Source organism: Neofelis nebulosa, chromosome 8, assembly GCF_028018385.1.
Source record: "Neofelis nebulosa isolate mNeoNeb1 chromosome 8, mNeoNeb1.pri, whole genome shotgun sequence".
Lineage (NCBI taxonomy): Eukaryota > Metazoa > Chordata > Mammalia > Carnivora > Felidae > Neofelis > Neofelis nebulosa.
Genome location: NC_080789.1, coordinates 46,348,675 through 46,369,199, shown reverse-complemented (window position 1 = coordinate 46,369,199; position 20,525 = coordinate 46,348,675). Strand labels below are relative to the sequence as shown.

The 20,525-nt window shown below is 39.0% G+C and overlaps 1 protein-coding gene across 3 annotated transcripts in view; it reads left to right on the top strand.

Moving 5' to 3' along the window:
- Window positions 1-20,525, top strand: part of LGR5 (leucine rich repeat containing G protein-coupled receptor 5) — a 130,734-nt gene that overhangs the window by 35,631 nt on the left and 74,578 nt on the right. The gene's annotated exons all lie outside the window — the stretch shown is intronic.

Genomic DNA, 20,525 nt, shown 5'->3' with positions numbered 1-20,525 from the left:
CTATGGCCCTCATTCGATAGTTTCAAAAGATGTTTCAGCCTAGGTACTGGTGCTTTTATAATGGCAACCATGAATAATCACGAAAAATTTTAATTTGTTTAATATGGCATTAAAATATAGAATCAAAATTTTTAAAGTTCTCTATATGTAAGTTTAACACTGGAATAAAATTAGACACTTTAATGTATAAGGTTCAATTTAAGTGGGAAACCCACATGTATGGAATATCTACTCAAAGATAGATAGATACAGTAAACATTTAAGTCCTCTTAAACATTTAAGGTTTATAAATGAGTGTTCTTTACTTCCAAAATCTTTGAAAATACTGAATTAGTAAAAATATTGCAAAGCGACATGTGTTAATAAATTCTAGACCACGTCCTTGCCTATGTTCAGTTTCACATGACAATATGTAAAAAATTCGATTTGCTTAGCTTTAAGCTTGCAAGGTTTCTTTTAGGTGATGTTAAAAACTATAAACAATGTGGCAACTGACCATCTACAAGATTGAGGGTGATAAAAAGGGAATTATATAATGCTTAAACTTGGGAAAGGAGGAAAAATACATCATAGCATAGAGTTACTTTAAAGCTCTAATGTTGGCCAAGGGAGATTAAATTGCCTTTGGGGTGTACAGATGCAGAAGAATCCATTGGTGTGCTTTTCAAAGCAAAGACAGATGATATTAGGAAATAAAGCATGAGGACTTCTGATTTAATCTGTCCACATTAATGTTTTGATCTATGACTAATTGGAATTGCAAGTGGGGTTTGGAATATTCTTACAGCCAGTCTGAGGCTAGCAGACATGTAAAGTCTCCTAAAAATGCATTGAGAAAAGATTGCTCGACCACAAAAGAAAGAACATGTGAAGAGCTATTCTAATTTAAACCTCTTAGTGTGTCTAATTTAAAATTAATATGTAATAAGCACAAAAGTGAGAAAAAATTCAATGCTTGTTCTCAAGAGAGAGCATAAAGTAAAATATACTCCAAAAACAAAACATCACTCCCTTTTTAAGTCTTTAAATAAAAGGAAAAAAGCTACCACCCAACAGATTCACTAAATCCAAAGATGATTTCTCTGCCTAAACTCCTGCTGCAATTCTCAGAGCCCCCAGGATGGTCTGAGCTCCTGTGCAAGGCATATGAGGCCAGCTGGGTTTGGTTCTTGCCTTAATGCTCCTCACTCCGAGCCTTGTGTTCAGTCGTATTACAACATAAGCACTTCCATTCAACGGTGCCGACCCATTTGTAGCTTCTGGAGAACAGCCTACTCTCTTATGCCCTGATGCTTCTACACATGCCCTTCTCCTCCAGAAATGCTTTTCCCCCTTTTACCACTCCCTCTATCTTAGCCAGGACGTCTCTCAAAGCCTTAGTTTACATGTTGATGTCAAGAACTGTGACATTAGAAACACTGTGATTCACTGTTTGACATGAGTAAAAAGAAAGTTCTTTGAGAGTTTGGTGGCAGAAGAGATTAATTCCTAACCAGCTAAGATCTGGGAGAGATTCTATGGGGAGATTGGTCTTATATTAGATCGCATAAGACTGAGAAACTTTTACCATTTTTAATCTTACTCAGAAAAATAAGATGTTTATTCTGTCCATTTCATTTCCTCTTTGGTCATTTTACTCCCACTTTGGGACCTTGAGACTTAGCTTGGAGATACTAATAAGATAGAATATGTCAATGATTGAAACACAGGTTTCCTCTGTTTAAAGGGGTTGTTCTCTTTGAGCAGGTCAGATAGGACTCACATATTAATGAGGGAAGAATAGGATACTGTCCACCAGTCAGATCAGTAGGTAGACAGCAGTTACCCAAACCCACCAGTTGGAACTCCAACCACTCCCTTTGAACATCCACTTTACTTTACTCTTCTTCTTTTGACACTAAGAACACTGCTGAAATCTCAAGCCCTCCCTAACTAATGAAAAATGTACTGACAGCTTTCTGGACCTGTAGTAATTAAAGTTATGTTCTTGGAGGCCTATAGACTTTGGGTAAATTACTTAACTTGCACCCGAGCTATCTCTACTTTGGGATTCAAGGTTATTTACATAGGGGAACCTTCTAGGAAGTATGTAAAAGACATTGTGCCGAGGGGCCCCTGAGCAGCTCGCTTGGTTAAGCATCCAACTCTCGATTTCAGCTCAGGTCATGATCTCACAGTCGTGAGTCTGAGCCTCTTGTTGGGTTCCTTGCTGACAGCATGGAGCCTACTTGGGATTCTCTCTCTCTCTCTTTCTCTCTCTGCCTTTCTCTCTGAAAATAAATAAATAAACTTAAAAAAAAAAGAGAAAGAAAGAAAAGAAACTGTGCTTAACTGGAGAAGTTTGGGTCAAGAGCAGGACATTGACTGTGGTGGTGGCACTGGTGACGGTGGTACCAATAGAGCTGGATGTTTTTCAGTCTCAGGTAAAAAATGCCTGGGATTAGTGTCTAGGGCACAACTGACTGATCATTGTCATTGGAGCATCTTGACACATCACTGTGGCAACTCAGGGCAGAAGAAGGGGTAAACAGCAGATACCATACTGTGGTCAAAAACACTAGTTCTTACAATGGAGATGAGTCATCCCAGGACTCATCCCATGGAACTGGATGAGTTCCATCCCAGGCTGGAACTTCCAGAATGATTTGGGAAGGAAATCTGTTGGAGATTAAAGTTCCTAAGTGTGACTGGGAGCAACACCCTGTAAATGATATATTGTGGCTATTTTTAATCAGGCTGGCATACAGTGGAAAAATGAAATATTGTACCCAAAACAGGTAGATACTTGAATAATTGTCATGAATAATTGAAATAATTGAATAATTGAGAAAAAAATCAGAAACACATACTAGATTAAACATATGTTTATCTCAAGTGACAGAAAAGTAATTTAAAAAGCATAAACCTACAATTAGACAAAGAGAACGGAAGAGAAAATGGTAATAGATGGGATGCGTTAACAAATTTGCGACATGACTTAGCAGAGAAATGGCATAGGGTTAGTCAAGAAGCAACTCAGTTCCTACATAAAGCCCTAAAAAAGAGCACTTTTGAAGGTCCAACTATTGTTAAAAATAGGGAGATTCACTGAAAGTCTTAATAAGCTAAACATGTCCCTTAGCTCACAAAGTCAGACAACTGTTTCCTTACCACCCAAACTTCCAGTACAAACAATGACTCTGGTGGAAGACTGGAAAGTTACAGTCTGAAGAGAGTGAGCACTGAGAGACTCTGGACTAAGAGGTACAAATGGTTGCCTCTAGAAAGTGGGAATCAGGGATGGAAGGGGCCTGGAGACTTTGGGGTTTTTTTGTATTTTTTTTATTATAAGGCTTGTAGTTGCTTAAATTATATATATATATATATATATATATATATATATATATCATAGATAATATAATATATTATAATGCATATGTATATAGTGCAAATATACAATCACTTTGACCTAATATGAAACTTACATTTAATTTTAAATTTTTTTTTTGAATTATAAATTACAACAAATTTAATTTTAATTCAAAGTAAAATAAGAAAATTAGAAGTTTCATAGTTGTAAAACACAATTAAAACCACACAGTATTGTATCAATGAATAAAATTGTTATCTTGTCACCAATACATTATTCCACTGGCTGCCCTGGGAATTTTTCTCTTTAATGATGACCCCTCCTTGGCACTGAACTACCAGGGTCATAGTATGTAAGACCATCATGTAAAGCCACACAGCTTGTGCACGCCCCAACTCCAAGACAGCTGGAATTGACAATGTGACAACTAATGGTAAGTCTCCATGATAGAGCTCTCTTTCTTACTGTTGAATTTATGGGAAGATTTGTAAACTCCCTTCCATATAGTTGGTACATCTCCCTTGTCTTTGTTGCTTGTTTAGCTTAGTCATCAATTGCACTTGTTGAATTCCCACATGTGGCTCAGTTCCTTTAACAAGATTTATTGTAAAAATACAACCATGGCTTTTCCCTTTTGAGGTTTCCCCATTTTCTTCTCTTCTTTCTTCTGTCAGTTAATAATTATATCTTTGAGGTAGCTTATACGGACATTTTGAATCTCTAATTATATATGTAGTCATACTTGGTCTAAAAGACTGCAAATGTTATACTTACCTTTACATTTTCTTAAGCTTTGTAACTCATTCACCAATAACAACAAATGGTTATGCCTTTGGTTGTTTTTAAAAGTTCATCGGTGACTTACTGGCCTTTGAGGCACTGGAAGCATATAAATGAATGTTCTGTAGCAAATGTTTAGGGAAAGTAGGCAATTGACTTTATGACAGATAAACCATGTTATTGGTAGCAAAAATGAAGTCTTCCCTACTTCTCAAGTTGATTTAGCATTTGATCATTGCACTGTTGAGTGTCTGAGTTTTTAAAATCTCTCTCTTCTAACCATTGACACTGCATCCAGTCCGGGATCTCGGTTAAACTGCGTAGGAAAACAGTTTATCTGAAATGGAATAGTGTCTCTGTAGAGTTGGTCTCTCAGTCCCAGAGAGAAATGAAGACAAACATGAAGCTAGAAATTTATCGCCAGTGCATAATTGGAAAGTGCCACTTTGACATGAAGACAATTTTTGTCTTTCATCTCTCTCATGCAAGCAGTAGTCTAATGCAGTGTCTGTAGAGTTGTTTTAGTTTAAAGAAAAGGAATGCTTAAATCAAACTCTTGGGTAGTTGGATTCAATTCAGAGTCTATCGTAACATTTGTTCTTTTGGAGAATTGTATTTCTGTTTTTACTACTCTGTTTTGAGTTTAAAATGCTTAAAAGCATTGCAAAAATAACAAGAGCTCATCAAGTATTTCGTAGGCACTTCAAAGAATCTCAGAATATGCTTTATAAATATTTCATTCACATTCCCCATATCACTGTGGTAAGAATAGTAAAGATTCTTCCATTTAGTGGGAGAAAAAAATTCAATTTAGGGACAAATTTTTCTATGCAGGTTCAGAAATTATTCAATAGCAAAATGAAAATACAATCTATGTATTTGTTTAAACTGCATTCATGTTTCTATATTGTCCATACTTGGCTAGGAACTGATTCAAAAATTAGTGAGATTTATTGTGTTCTTTTTTATTGTTTCCTATCCATTGTTCATTAATATCTTTTTGATAAATAGATTAGCATTTATAGTAGTGTTATTTTTAAAAGTTATTTTTAAAACATTGTGCCAACTGTTTAAAGGAAACACAAAGTAGACACAGTATTCTTTAATCTGCTTGCTGTACTCTCCTCGGAGACCCACAAAACATACTTAGTAAAAATAATCCTCCCAGAAATAAGAAAGGAAGGGACTAATGCCAGAGAATGCAGCATTCATTCAGCTGGTCAGTCACTCAACAAGAGTATTTATTGATTGTCAAGCATGTGCCAGACGCTGTGCTAAAAGCTGGTGATTTAACACACCCTGCCTTCATGGCATTCAAGAAAGGAAGACAGGAAAGTAAATAAAGATGTGACCACAAACTATTCTCAATGAAAAGAATAGTGGTGGGAGGTAGGGACAGGGGGAGGAGGGCTGGGGTAAGCAGGAAGAAGAGCAGGGAAAGGTGGAAAAAGACCTATTCCGGATTGAGAGACCAAGAGGAACATCTGAAAAAGTGATAGTGATAGGGTGAGGCGTAGATGAGCATTGTGGGTGCAGGTGAATGGACAGGACAGGCCTGAGGGAGAAAGGTCTTGGGAGGTAGAGGGAACTGCACAGTGGCAGCTGTGCCCTAAGTGCAGTGAGCAAGGGGACAGTGAGGCAGGATGAGCATGGAAGGGTAGGTGTTCAGGGCCTGTCGGCCATGCTGAGGCATTTGGGTTTAATCTAAGAGCAAACAGGAGTCCATTGGAGGATTTCAGGCAGTGCCAGGGAATTATCTAGTTCTGTTTGGAAAAGCTAAGTTTGGCCTCCATGTGGAGCATCTGTGGAGGGTGCCAGGAGTCGAAGCAGGAAGTGGAAGAGCACTTAGGAATGAGGACTGAGGGGCGCCTGGCTGGCTCAGTCGTTGAGCGTCCGACTCTTGGTTTTGGCTTAGGTCGTGATCTCACAGTTTGTGGGTTCAAACCCCACATCGGGCTTAGCACTGTTGGTGAGGAATCGGCTTGGGATTCTCTCTCTGCCCCTCCCCCAATGATGTGCTCTCTCGCTCGCTCTCTCTCTCTCTCAAAATAAATAAATAAACTTAAAGGAAAAAAAAGGTAATGAAGACTTAGTGGGACCTAGGCACTAGGTGACTAGGAGTTAATGGCTGCTTGCCCTGGACCAACTTTGTGCCAGGCCCTTGACATGCACACTCTCTAGTCTGTACGACTCCAGCAAAGCCTGGGTACAGGAAACCATGGGATGAGATTGCTCCAGATCCTGTACCTTGAATAGTTTTTTGGAAATAGACTGTTTGTTGGGGCGCCTGGGTGGCTCAGTCGGTTAAGCATCTGACTTTGGCTCAGGTCATGATCTCACAGCTTGTGAGTTCAAGCCCAGCGTTGGGCTCTGTGCTGACAGCTCAGAGCCTGGAGCCTCTTCAGATTCTGTGGCTTTCTCTCTCTCTCTGCCCCTCCCTGCTCACACTCTGTCTCTCAAAAATAAATAAGCATTAAAAAAAATTAAAAAAAAAAAAAAAAGAAATAGACTGTGTCAATCTAAAAAGCAAAACCTCAGGACACAATGGGAGAATGAGAAGCAGTCTGGTGTGATGGGAAGAGAGTTGACAGATGGCCCCCAATTTACGATGATTGGACTTAGCGATTTTTCAACTTTACTACAGTGGGAAAGCAATACACATTTGGTAGAAACCACACTTGGAATGTTAAATCGTGCTCCTTTCTGTGCTGGCAATATGCGCTATGATCCTCCTTCGTGATGTTGGGCGGTGGTGGCAACCCAGTCCGCCCCATGATCACAAGGGTCAACAACCCCATACTCTTACAGCCATTCTTTTTCTCACTTTCAGTACAGTATTCAGTAACTTACCTGAGACAGTGAACATTTTGTTATAAAACAAGGTTTGTGTGAGATGATTTCACTCAACCATAGGCTGATGGAAGTGTCCTGGCGCATTTAAGTCAGGCTAGGCTAAGCGATGATGTTCGGTAGGTTAGAGGTATTAAATGCATTTTGACTTATAGTATTTTCAGCTTATGATGAGTTTATCAGGATGTAACTCTATCATAGCTCAAGAAAGGTCTGTATTTGGAAAGGTTTAGAGAGGTGGAGACTTCAACCCACAACCGGTAAAGCCCTTTCAGCACCAGACACCGAGCCAAGGGCTCACACCTACATTGTCTCATTTAACCCTCACCATGGCAGCACGACCGAGGTGTTACAATACAACATTAAGAAGTTAAGGCCACAAAAGCAAAAAAAAAAAAAAAAGGGACGGGGTCTAACAGCAAGGTGGTGGCCAAACCATCATTTCAGACCCTGGCCCATTTTCCTTTCCACATACCACAGGCAGATAACAGCACTTAGGCTCCATTTTGCAGATGATGGACAACCTACAAAGGCTTTTTGAACCCGTATGATAGGGGAGGATGATGGATCAGATGCACCTTTTGAAATAATAAGCCAGATCCTTTGCGTGTGTCCCAGGATATCAGACAGAATGTGGGTAGGAGAGAAAGATTTCATCCTGTTGGCATGGAAGGATCCCATAGCCATGCCATGCTGACTGCAAGATATTTCAGCATCTTACTGCACAAGGCAGGAAAAACGATGTGACTTTCTGCTTGGGTGAAATAAAATAGATCAGGTGCTTTTAATGAAAGCTTTTGAAAGATTTTCTTTGAACATTGCCTTGGAACTATCTATCTATCTATCTATTATAGCCTTTTACTCTACTTTTTCTTGTATATTTTTGTTGTCCAATAATTAAGTAATGAAATTATCTGCTAAAAGGGATTTATGGTGTGAAAGAGGTGTAGGGTGGGAAGGTTTTTCTAAATTTCCTCTTTTGAAGAAAAAAGTCATTAGAAACTTACTTTTTCTGTCATCGCAAAAGGTAAATATAATAGTTTCCTATGTGTAATTCATGTGTGCTAGTTCAATGATTCTCAACCATGGGCGATTTGACCCTAGGAAACATTTATTTGGCTATGTCTGCTGTACATTAGTTTTTCAGGTCTGCCATAACAAAGTACCACTGACTGGGTGGCTTAAACAACAGAAATGCATTTTTCTCACAGTTCTGGAGGCTGGGAAATCCAAGATCAGGGTGTTGGAAGCGTTGTTTTCTTCTAAGGCCTCTCTCCTTGGCTCGTAGTTGGCTGTCTTCTCCCTCTGTCTTCACATGGTCTTCTTCCCTCTGTCCCTATGTCCAAATTTCCTCTTCTCATAAGGACACTAGTCATATCAGAATAAGATCCACCCTAATGACCTCATTTTAATGCTTCTGTAAAGACTGTATCTTTGGGGCAGCTGGGTGGCTCAGTTGGTTAAGCCTCTGACTTCAGCTCAGGTCATGATCTCATGGTTTGTGGGTTCAAGTCCCACATCAGGTTCTATGCTGACAGCTCAGAGTCTGAGCCTGCTTCAGATTCTGTGTCTCCCTCTCTCTCTTCTCCTCCCATGCTTGAGCTCTCTCTGTCTCTCAAAAATTCATAAATATTTTAAAAAAATTTTTTAACTGTATCTTCAAGTCAATCACATTCTGAGTTACCTAACATTAGAGCAGTATACAAATGGAGATGTGGAAGGGCAGAGTATAATTCAAGTCATAACAGTCTATACAAGTTCTTGGTTGTTACAACTCGGGTTTGATGGGAGTGGAGGTGTTCCTGGCATCTCAGGGGTACGGCAGAGATGCTGCTCAACACCTTACAATGCATGGGAAAGCCCCCCCATAGCAAAAAGAATCATCAAGCCCCAAATGTCAATAGTGTCAAGATAGAGAAACCCTGTTCTAGTTCCAAAGTCAGTTGTTTGATTTTTTTCTAAGTGTAAAGAAAAATAGAATATATTACTCATGTGAACATGACTATTGTGAATTACAGCACAATCTTAACTAGGATTTATCCATGTTCAAATATCTTACACAGAAACCAATTTGTGGCATGAATAAGCTTTGTAAACTGTTTAGACAAATAAATGGAGTCATCGTTAAAAGAAAAAAAAAGGAAGCACAAGGGCACCTGGGTGGCCCAGTCGGTTAGACGTCCGACTTCGGTTCAGGTCATGGTCTCACGGCTTGTGAGTTCAAACCCCACATCGGGCTCGTGCTGACAGAATCTGCATGGATTCTGTGTCTCCCTTTCTCTCTGCTCCTGCCCCGCTCAACTCTCTCTCTTTCTCTCTCTCAAAAATAAATAAACATTTTAAAAATACATTTAAATAAGAAAAAAGGAAGCACAATATAAAATATTAGCTCCTTTATCCTTCAGGGGAAAAAAATTAAGATAACTCCTGATGGACTGGGAAGGGAGAAAGAAAGAAGGCAGAGAGGACCATTAATATCCCATTGCAATTGCTTGACCTCTCTTCCCAGATAAGTGAAAGGCCTGGGGTTTTGACTGGTATTCGGAAATCTGGGGCTGGGAGAGAAATGGACCAGGGGTTGCATACCATGGAGCCAAGAAGGACCTGAAAGATGATATCCAAAGGCTAAGTTGAAGCAGAGTCGATGGTCCAGAGAGGTGTTCTGAATAGTCACTCCAAGGAGCTGGCCAAGAGGTAAAAGCAACCAGAGATGCCACATAAAGGTGTGAACAGTGGAGAGGAAACTTTCCCTGAGGCACTTTCTTACATATGCAGTACTTCTGAAGAGTCAAAAAGGTCAAGCAAGTATTAGGACCTGAACCTAAGCTATGGCAGGAATTAGATCACAGATTCCAGTATACAGTGTAGCAGCAAAAGGCTGATCCCACGAGCTTTAGAGTCACATGGGCCAGGTTCAGACCCTGGCTCTGCCACTTACAAGCTATTCTGTGTGACTGTTTCTTCATATATAAAATGAGTTGTTATCTGAAGATTCACTGAAGTGTGTGTGTGTGTGTGTGTGTGTGTGTGTGAGAAAGAGAGAGAGAGACAGAGAGAGAGAGACAGAGAGAGAGATGTTATTTATCACTTTTTGGCACAAATAAGTTTTATAACAAATAGGGCTAATGACCATTTAGAAAGTGGGGGATGAATGATAGATAGGGTGATGTAAAATCAATCAATCAATAAACAAACAAACCTGAGGTTTCTAGAATGGTTGCTTGAAAGAACCACGATGCACTATTCAATATGAGAAAACGCAAAAGGGAAAGCTGGTTTGGGGAAAAGAGAGAAAACTATGAATTCAGTTTGAAATGTGTTGCGTTTTAGGTGACTGGTTGATTAACCACATGGAGAAGTTCAGAAATAAAGCTTTTAGAAACAAAGATCTGTAATACAGCTGCAAGCTCAAGGCTAGAAATTGTTCCCAGAGAATAGAAAAAGCAGAAGAGATAGAATCTTAGGGTATTTCTAGATGTGAAAGTAACTTTTCTGGTGATTTTTGGTGATTGTACAGTCCTTTAGAATATATGAGACGCTACACTATTTTGGAGGGAAAAAAAAATTGGTTCCAAGTTGGTTGAAAGCTTTTGAAATGCTGTATCTAGAGCTACTGCATTCAATGATCAAAGACCTGTGTGATAACAATGATGATGATGATGATGACGACATTTGACTTCTTAAAACTGGTTTCCCACATCATTGCCCACCTCGTTGCATTTGCTTCCCACTGGTAATTTGCTGCAGTAGATTTCAAAACAAAACAAAACCCACCAAGCGTGCCCAAATAAGGAACACTTCCCTTCTGACTGAGACCTTTGCCTCTGAGACAAGTACATAAACATTCATGACTGATGTTGTGGGCTTCTAATTCTGACAGTTGTAAAAGGGTTTTTGGCTTGCTGTCATAATTTTTTTTTCTTCGTCTATTTGTTTTGGTTTTGTTTTGTTGTCTGCGTGCTTATTTCTCTGTTTGGTGTGTGTTCAGAGTACATGCGGTTTTTAGATAAGTGACCTGCCCACAGATAACTACATCAATCTCTTCTCTTGTTATGCACATAATATAAATAATGTGCTTGACTACCCAGTCACATTAGCTATTTCTATTAGATTAGGACGACAATGTAAAATTTTTCAAATGAGCTTTAATTTGAGCCTCTGTCTTTTCAAAACATCCGGTAAAAAATTAATAAAGCAAAAGGACTCATCATACATAAACCAGGTATCTCTAAACATTTTTAAAATTATACTGTGATTTTTAAAAGATTTTTCACGGTAACCAAATATCAACAAGCTAACATTTCTCTACTCCTGATACATCTGTACAGGTAAGAGTTTTAATTTGTAAATACACTAAGAGATTCTGTGTTGTAATAATGATAGCAAACTCTGCAGGGCAAGTTGTACTTGCCAGGTACTACTTAAGTACTTTATCTTTTTTTTATTTTTATTTTTTTAACATTTATTTATTTTTGAGACAAAGAGAGAGCATGAACAGGGGAGGGTCAGAGAAATAGGGAGACACAGAATCTGAAACAGGCTCCAGGCTCTGAGCTGTCAGCACAGAGCCCGACGCGGGGCTCGAACCCACGGACCGCGAGATCATGACCTGAGCCGAAGTCGGCTGCTTAACCGACTGAGCCACCCAGGCGCCCCACTACTTAAGTACTTTATATATATTAGTTCAATTATTTCTCACAACAATTCTATAAAGCAGATACTATTATTATCTCCATTTCATAGATTAGGTAACTGACACACAGAGATGTTAAATAACTTGTTCAAGGTTATTGAGCTTAGAAATAACAAAGCCAGGATTTGAACTAAGGCACGATAGCTCCAGAATACAGGCTCCTAATTATTACATTACCAACTATTTCGAAGAATATCTCTGAAACCTCAGGAAAAATAATAATATTAGAAGAGAAATGAAGAGATTATTAGCTCTTTCTTTACATATAAATGAATTGCTTCACTTACAACCTGTAAGCTTTACTTTTAACTCAAAGGTCATCAAGTAAAATAAAATATTTTTCCAGCACGTTGCAAAAAAGTGTATCCTGATGGCAAAAATTCCATGAAAAGATATTCAGTTCTTCTAGACATGAGGGAAATGCAAATTAAGGCCACAATGAAATACCATTGTATATTTAGTGGAACTAAAATTTAATAGAGAAATAATACCAGTTTTGGTGAAGACAAACAGAGGAAAAACAGGTGTAAAACAATTAGAATTCTCACACCTTGCTGGTGGAAGTGTGACTCAACATAATCACTTTTGAAAACTGCTTGGCAGGATCTGTTAAAGCTGAACGAATATATGCATACACCAAGACCCGGCAATTCCACTCCTAGACATATACTCGGCAGAAATGCCCACATATATATGCTCAACAAAAGACATATTTAAGAATGTTTATAGCAACGTTACTCATCATAGACACAAACTGACCCAAATGTCCATCAGCAGGTCACTGATAAATACATTGTGGTGTAATAATAAAACGAGATACTATATTGGATTGAGGGGAATAAACTATTGCTACATGCAACACATGAATAAATCTCATAAACATAACGAGTGAAAGAAGCTAGAAAAACACACACACACAAAACTCTGCTCTGTATTACTAAGTGAAAGAAGCCAGTCTGAAAAGGTTACATACTGTATGGTTTCAACTGCATAACATTCTGGAAGATGCAAAATACTCTGGATGATGCTATAATTAACAGTGGACACGTGTCATTATACATTAGTCCAAACTCATGGAATGAACAACACCAAGAGTAAACTCTAATGTAAACTGCGGGGTTTGGGTGATCATGAAGCATCAGTAGGTTCATCAGTTGTACCAAACCGTACCACTCTGGTGGAGGACGTTGATAATGGGAGAGAACATGCATGTGTGGGGGCAAGAGGTGTATGGGAAATCTCTACGGCTTCCTTTTACTTGTGCTGTGAACCTAAAATTGCTCTAAAAAAAAAAGAAACTATGCACTCTAGGATTCCATTTATAGAAAGATCAAAACCGAGCAAAACTAATATAAAGTGTTGGAAATCAGCAGACTGGTTCCCTTTGTGGAGAAGTGGGGGGAAGGGAACATGAGGGAGCTTCTGAGGCAATGGCAGCATTCTATTTTGGGACTAGTGCTGATTTGTGAAGGTATGTTCACACCGGAAATTCACTGGGCTGGACAGTTAAGATTTGTTCATTCTCCCATATATGTTACACTTCAATCAAAAATGTTTTTCAAAGATACGTTGTTTTGGAGTTAATAACATGAGAAAGTACCTGGAAATAACATTATTCATACTATCATAAAATGCTACTCAAGCCTGCACCTTTCCTTTTGAAGTTCACAGGAGGTCTTATCTCTAGAAGCATATTTGAAAAGTGATCAATTAAAAAGTGCTGGAATGGCTCCAGCCTGGATCCATTGTTAACAAAGGTATCTGGCAGAGGGCTAAATGCTACTGGATCTCCCAAGACAAATTGAAAATGCTTGTACTTAGAAGAAATAGGAATTGCACTGTGCTGCTAAAGAAGAAAATATTTGTCTTCAACAGCGGCAGAGATTAAAGAACCATTCTGGGGAGTTGTTTTCTTAATTTTTTTAATAGTCACACTATAAGGAATGGCCTCTTTGTTCACCGATTCATGTACCAAGGCTCAAATACAAACAGCATAGCTGGATTTTGAGATGGCGGACTAAGTACCCAATGTAACCATTCCTCCCATAACAAAGCCATGGAAATGACAGGAAAGATATTTTAGCAGGAGAAAGAGAAGGAAAGGAAAAGTAGAAAGGAGAGGAGGAAGAAAAAGGAGTAGGAGGGGAAGGGGCGGCAACAGCAGCAGTGGAAAGGTACTTGAGTGCGGTGGTAGAAAGGGAACTTTCAATGGACGAGAGTTTTTGAGGAATCTCTAGGACAGAAGGCAAGTAAGGCTGACTGAAGAGAGAAAACCTAACACTAGTTCTGAGCAAAACTTATTGTGGAAGGTGGGCACACACAAAGTGGGTTTTGTTCCCGAAAGGGTTTCAAACTGTTGTACACCTCACACTTAAAAGCAACGTAGCCATTTGATGAGAAACACGATTTAAAAAAAAAAAAAAAAAACGGATCGGGTAAGATCATCTGCTCACTTACAGGAAGGCTGCAGTAGAAGAGATTTCAATTCAGCATTCACTGTGTATCTTCTATATGGCAAGGCTCTGCTAGACGCTGGAAGTACCATAATGAAAAGAAGAAGAAAAAAAAAGAAAACAGCTACTGACCATGAAAAGTCACAGCCTCCTGTGGGAAATAGACATGTAAACATATAAAACATGTGAACATATCACTTCAATACAATGCAATACAATATGCCAGAGTGGTAAAGAGTTGGTGTGCTGCCCAACGGAGCTTGTATGCAATGCTAGCACATGTGGTTTTCATTTGGAAAATGATAGTAATTGAAAGGTTTTAGGTAGGGTGGTGATTTGGCCAGTTCTGCATTTTTGGATGGATCTCTCTAACCATGAGAGGGCGGGCCTGAAGGGATAAGGCTGATAGCAGGCAGCCACGGAGTTTGGAGGTGATTTCAGATGACTGGGCCAGAGATGGTGAGCACCTCCAGCAGGAAAGAGTAAAGACCGAGGAGAAGAGATAGGTAGAAAAGATGATAAAACGGAAGAAGGCTTGAATAGTATCTAAGAGTTGGGCTCTTTTGACAGGAAGATGGTGATGACACTAGCTAGAAACCGGCACTACAGAAAAAGAAACGAGTTTGGAGTAAAAATAATTATTTCTATTGGGGACATGATGCATTCCTGCAAGATGGCTAAGTGGACATATGCAGAAGGAAATTAGATATACGATTCGGAAATCTAGGAGACAAAGATTAAGACTAGGAATATGTATGTGGGGAGTTATGGGCATCTAAGAGATACTTAAATCCATGAAAGTAACAGTCTCCAAGAAGAAAGGGCAGAGACTGAAGAGCACTAGGCCAGGGAAGAACTCCAGAGAACACTGACATTTAAGGGATAAATAGAATAAAATCCCACAAAGGAGCTTATAAAGTAGAAAGTATGGAAAGAATCCTGAGAGAATGATGGCTTGGAAACCAATGGAGTATAGAGTTTCCAGAAAGAGCAAATCTAATGCAGGAGAGAGGCCCAGTAAGTCCTGTGTTCATTAAAGTTGACAATATGGAGGTCACTATTTCTTTGGCAAGAGCAATTTCATCGGAGTGTAGGGATGGAAGTCTCTGTGTTGTGGGTTGGAAAGGGAATGGGAAGTGGAGACTGTAATTCTAGGCTGTAAACAACCCTAAAGGGAATGAGAAAGATTGGGCAGCAGGTAAAGGAAGACATGATATTGAAAGATCCTGTTTCCCATCTGCTTTCATAGTGGAAACGACTTGACTATGTTTATATATTGAAAGTAAGAGGAATCAGTGAAAAATAGAGGAAGAAGAAGGAATTATTCATGGAGTAAAGTGCTATAGCATCCTAGAGGGGATGAGACCCATAAGCAAGGCGAAGCGAGGAGAAAAGTATGGGCATAGTAAGCAGGAGACAAAAAAAGAACAAGAATTTGGTTTATTTCATGTTTGGTGGTCTAAAGAATCGCAGTTGTTTCCATGAAGTAAGAGGGAAGGTGTCCCATGATAGGAGTCACTGTTGATGAAGAGGTTTGAGGCAAGTGGTAAGGATTGGCCACAGTCCCCGTGGGAGTAAATTGAGCAATCACAAATAACAGGATTGTGCAGCAGTGTTGAGAACCCACAAAGACCATGAATTTATAGTCACTAATCTGCACATTTGTGAGTTACTCTTTTCTAGTAGCACTCAGTACCCTGAGATAGTAACAGAAAAAAATGAATTGTGGTGTTTTCCCTGAGCTGGGATTTTTCCAGGAGAAAGAAACAAAAGACAACAGACCAGGGAGTTGAGGGTGTTGGTGAGGTGGTGATCCAAGTGACCAATGTGTGATCTAAGCTGGAAAGATAAAACACTGTGTCAGAAACACAAGGGTATGTTAAGCTAGATCTTAAATGGGGGCAAGGGGGGTGGGGAAGCACAGGAGCAGGAATTTGGAAATCGAGAGGCTAATGTGTTCTAGGGAAAGAGAATCACATGTGTAAAGACAGATGCAAAGGGGAACAGCAAGACTTTCAGTGTAGGTGGGCCACACATGCATAGAGGAAAGTGACATAGAATCAAGATGGAAACATACATTAAGCTAGATTGTGAAGAGCCAAAATAGTTTAGGCATTCGTTCCTTTAAGAAACCTGGAGCCAGCAGAAGTTCTCAGATTGAGGAGCCCCCGATGACCACAGCTATGCAGGTTGTGCCCCGCACAGGGACTCCTCCCGTGAGGCTGAACTTAAGGCCAAGCTCTGCTTGCAAGCCATTCACCTTGTTCTGTTGCTTCAGTGCCAAGAAGAGGCTCTTTCCTGTAACCCTGCTCTAGATTTCCAGACACGGGCATTAACACAGCATCGACAAGAGCAGGGTCAGAGACAGGGCAAAATGGTTGAACATATTTGACCATCTTGTCACAATGACTCCTCCACGTCTTATGAAATCTTTGTCCATAGTGACCACTTTTTCAAAATTAATTCCAACATCTTGGCAAAAGATGAAAAAATTAAAGAAATCCATTACATTGTTTCACAAATGTTAGGAAACTGAATCATAGACAAAACGTGGTGCAAAATGCGGCCTCTTTTTAAAATAATCGTTTAAAAAGTAAATAACATACAGGTTTAGAAATTGTTTTAAGACCTCCTCATTTGCTGCTAAGGTTATATGTGTTCCAGGTGTCAGAAAGACCAAATACGAAAAAAAAAAAAAAAGTTTAAAAATAATTTAAGTAAGAAAGGGAGTATTTTTGTACAAAGGTTTAATGTTGTTCTCATTCTGTCATTTTTAACTAAAAATTGACATGAAGGCAAGAAGGGCATTGTTGATTAAAGAGTGGTCCTAACCTTCCCAGGACATGACTGTCTTTTTAGTGATCCATAGCAGATAAGAATTTGAGAGTAAAGGTTTACAAACTTTTATAGTAATTGAATAATCTATGTTGAATCCCATAACAAAATATTGACGCTCCTATTTTGTGCATTTTAGGGTTTTTTTGTTTCCCCTTTCTAGTAATTAATTTTATTATGTCTTTTTAAAAATTATAGGCCCACAGCAAATTCAAAATTTTCTAGATGGGTGATGGGTATTAAAGAGGGCACTTGTGATGAGCACTGGGGTATTCTATGTACATGATGAATCACTGAATTCTACTCCAGAAACCAATATTGCACTGTATGTTAACTAAAATTTAAATCTAAAAAAAAAAAAAATTGGTCTTTCACCATGGATAGTTTGGGAAGCACTGAGCTAGAGGACCACTATTCCATTTGACCATCACTACAAAGATGATTACAGAATGAAAAAAGTAAATGCAGACAAGTTCCTTTTTACCTTACCCACTTTGAATTTATATTTTAAAGGCCTATTTGATTTTACCTTAGACTGTTGATATTAAAGGCTGTTTTCTGCTACAGGCTTATATGCATTGCTTAGAAACTCTTTAAAAGAAAATAACCTTATTAGAAAACAGGTGGTAAAGGACTGGTTTAGCAGTATTTGCTCATTTTCTAAGTGGAACTCCCACACTGGGTAACACCAAGAAGTTATTCTTCATTCCTTTTGGGAAAAGGAGATACTCTTCTTTTTAAGAAGTAAATTAAGTCACCCTCTTTTGATTGGAAGCAGCTAGCATAGGGCCTCACACTATTAATGTAGTTTAGTTTCGTAGTTTAAATACAAGGAAGTCTGCCACAGGGAGATCAATTCTCCCAAGATCATGCAGCTAGTGAATGGGGAGGTCCAGATTCAAACCCAAGACCCTATACCCTGACAGTGCTTGCACTCTTTCTGCTGTTCTGCCATAAAAAGAGTTCTGGTGGGGGACCCTGAGAGTGAAAGCTTATACAAGCTTCACTTCCAGGAGCCTGAAATTGGATAATAAATATTAAAATAATGTGGAGTGTTTTTGAATCTCCTAAATATGTAAATTTCCTTGTTCTATTTAGAGCTTTCTGCATATGGACATGATAGATGTTTATCCCAAACTGATTTGCACATCACACAGAAAAACATAAGCGCAGAGGGAAGTTACCCATACCAGTTGTCTTGATGTTGAAACTGGTTTAATCCGGGCTGCTAATAAACATGCTCCTAAAACAAACCACCTTGATTCTTTTAGGAAATAAGTGAGATATCAATTAGAAATGAATGAATACCTGAGAAATATCAAGTCATCGCAGAAATTATATGGTCCCTGTGAGGAATTCAGAAACCTCATTGATTAGTTTAACACATGTCTGTTCAGTGAACTAAACAACTTTGCTGCTTCAGAGAAGTATCTGCACCACAAATTTAAACTGCTAATCAATCATTTGGCACTATTATCTAGATGATGCCAGAAAAAAATCCAGATGCTTAATATATGGAAATACAAATTTTTTAGTGAATATTTTTGGCATTGTTTAGGTTTTTTAAATTTTTTTTAAACAACTTTTTTTTTTTAATGTTTATTTATTTTTGAGAGAGAGACAGACAGAGCACGAGCAGGGGAGGAGCAGAGAGGGAGACACAGAATCCAAAATAGTCTCCAGGCTCTGAGCTGTCAGCACAGAACCCACAGCAGAGCTCGAACTCACAAACCGTGAGACCGTGACCTGTGCCAAAGCCAGACGCTCAACAGACTGAGCCACCCTGCCACCCCTTACATTTTTTTTAATGTTTATTTATTTTTGAGACAGAGCATGAGTGGGGGAGGGGCAGAGAGAGGGAAGCACAGAATCCAAAGCAGGCTCCAGGCTCTGAGCTGTCAGCACAGAGCCCAACAGGGGGCTCCAACTCAGGAACCGTGAGATAATGACCTGAGCCAAAGTTGGACACTTAACCAATTGAGCCATTCAGGCGCCCCGGAATTGTTTACTTTTAGCTCGAGAAAATAGCATTTTACTCAGCTATATAATTGTTCAGTATCAGACACTAAAAGTTATCATTGTTTTTTACCATACTCTAAAACATGTAACTGAATATTTTATCTACCTGTACATACTAGTGACTTTGTAAAGAGTAAATGATCAGTCCCTCAATTCTTACCATCAATGATTAAAAGTTAATATTTGATAAAGGAACCAAGCAATCCATACTGACATCAACTGGTTAGGCGCTATGGGTGTGGCCACTTAAATAAGAAGGATATTTTTAAAAGCTCCTGGGTGAAATGGGTAAAGGTGGTCAAAAGATACAAATTCCAGGGGTGCCTGGGTGGCTCAGTCGGTTAAGCACCCGACTTCGGCTCAGGTCAGGATCTCACGGTCAGTGAGTTCGAGCCCCGCGTGGGGCTCTGTGCTGACAGCTCAGAGCGTGGAGTCTGTTTTCTATTCTATGTGTGTGTGTCTCTCTCTGCCCCTGCCTTGCTCACGCTCTGTCTCTCTCCCAAAAATAAATAAACGTAAAAAAAAGAAAAGATACAAACTCCCAATTCTAAAATAAGTAAGTGCTGGGGATGTAATAATGTACAGCAGGGCAAATATAGTTAACAACACCATATTTTTTATTTGAAAGTTGTTAAGAGAGTAAATCTTAAAAGTTCTCATCATAAGAAAAAAAAAATGTTCTCGCTATGTGCGGTGATGGATGTTAACTAAATTTATTGTGGTTCTCATTTTGCAACATATACATATATCAAATCGTTATGTTGCACACCTAAAATTAATACAATGTCATATGCCAATTAAATCAATTTTTAAAATAACAAATAAAAAGAAGCTCATTGTCTCATCTAGAGGTAAATTTTAAGTACATACACCTGATCTGAGATTATGATGAATTCTGAATATAATCTGAATCTTCAGGTTTGACCAATGGATCATTTTTAAAGTCAACCTGTAGCTGACTGGTATATAAAGTCTTAGTTGGTCTCGATGACAATCTGTCCAGCACCTGGTCTTTTGTCCTCTCAGATACAGACGGCATATATCAGTGGTGCTGTAGGGTTATGTGGGAGACAGTAAAGAAATAGAAACGTAAAAACAGAATGAAATCTAATTACACGGAGTTTCCCTTAAAACAAAAATCGATTGAGTTCTGCCCAAAGTGGCTTGTTGTTTCCTGTGCCAGGAACTACCGTGCAAGCCCAGCAGGAAGTGTGCTCCAGAGAAGGATCACATTACACCCTTGTTTTATGGTTCATTTCACTTATTTAATGCAATCCGAGAACCTGCAAAGGGAACATGTTAGAAGGAGGGAATAGGCTTTTTGTCTTGTTTTGTTTTTTTAAGTTTCTTTGAATCAAAACATTTGTTTTTACAAGGTGCTTATAGCCCCACAGAAGCAGGACTTCCAGAGTTGCATGGTGAAGACATTTCTCTTTGTCACCAAATTCAAAGCAAGTCATGAGGTTGGGTTATGTCTAGGGTTGAGTTATGTCTGTTTCCTTTGCTGTCCTACTCACATAATTTTAAACATGAAGTTTTACAACCA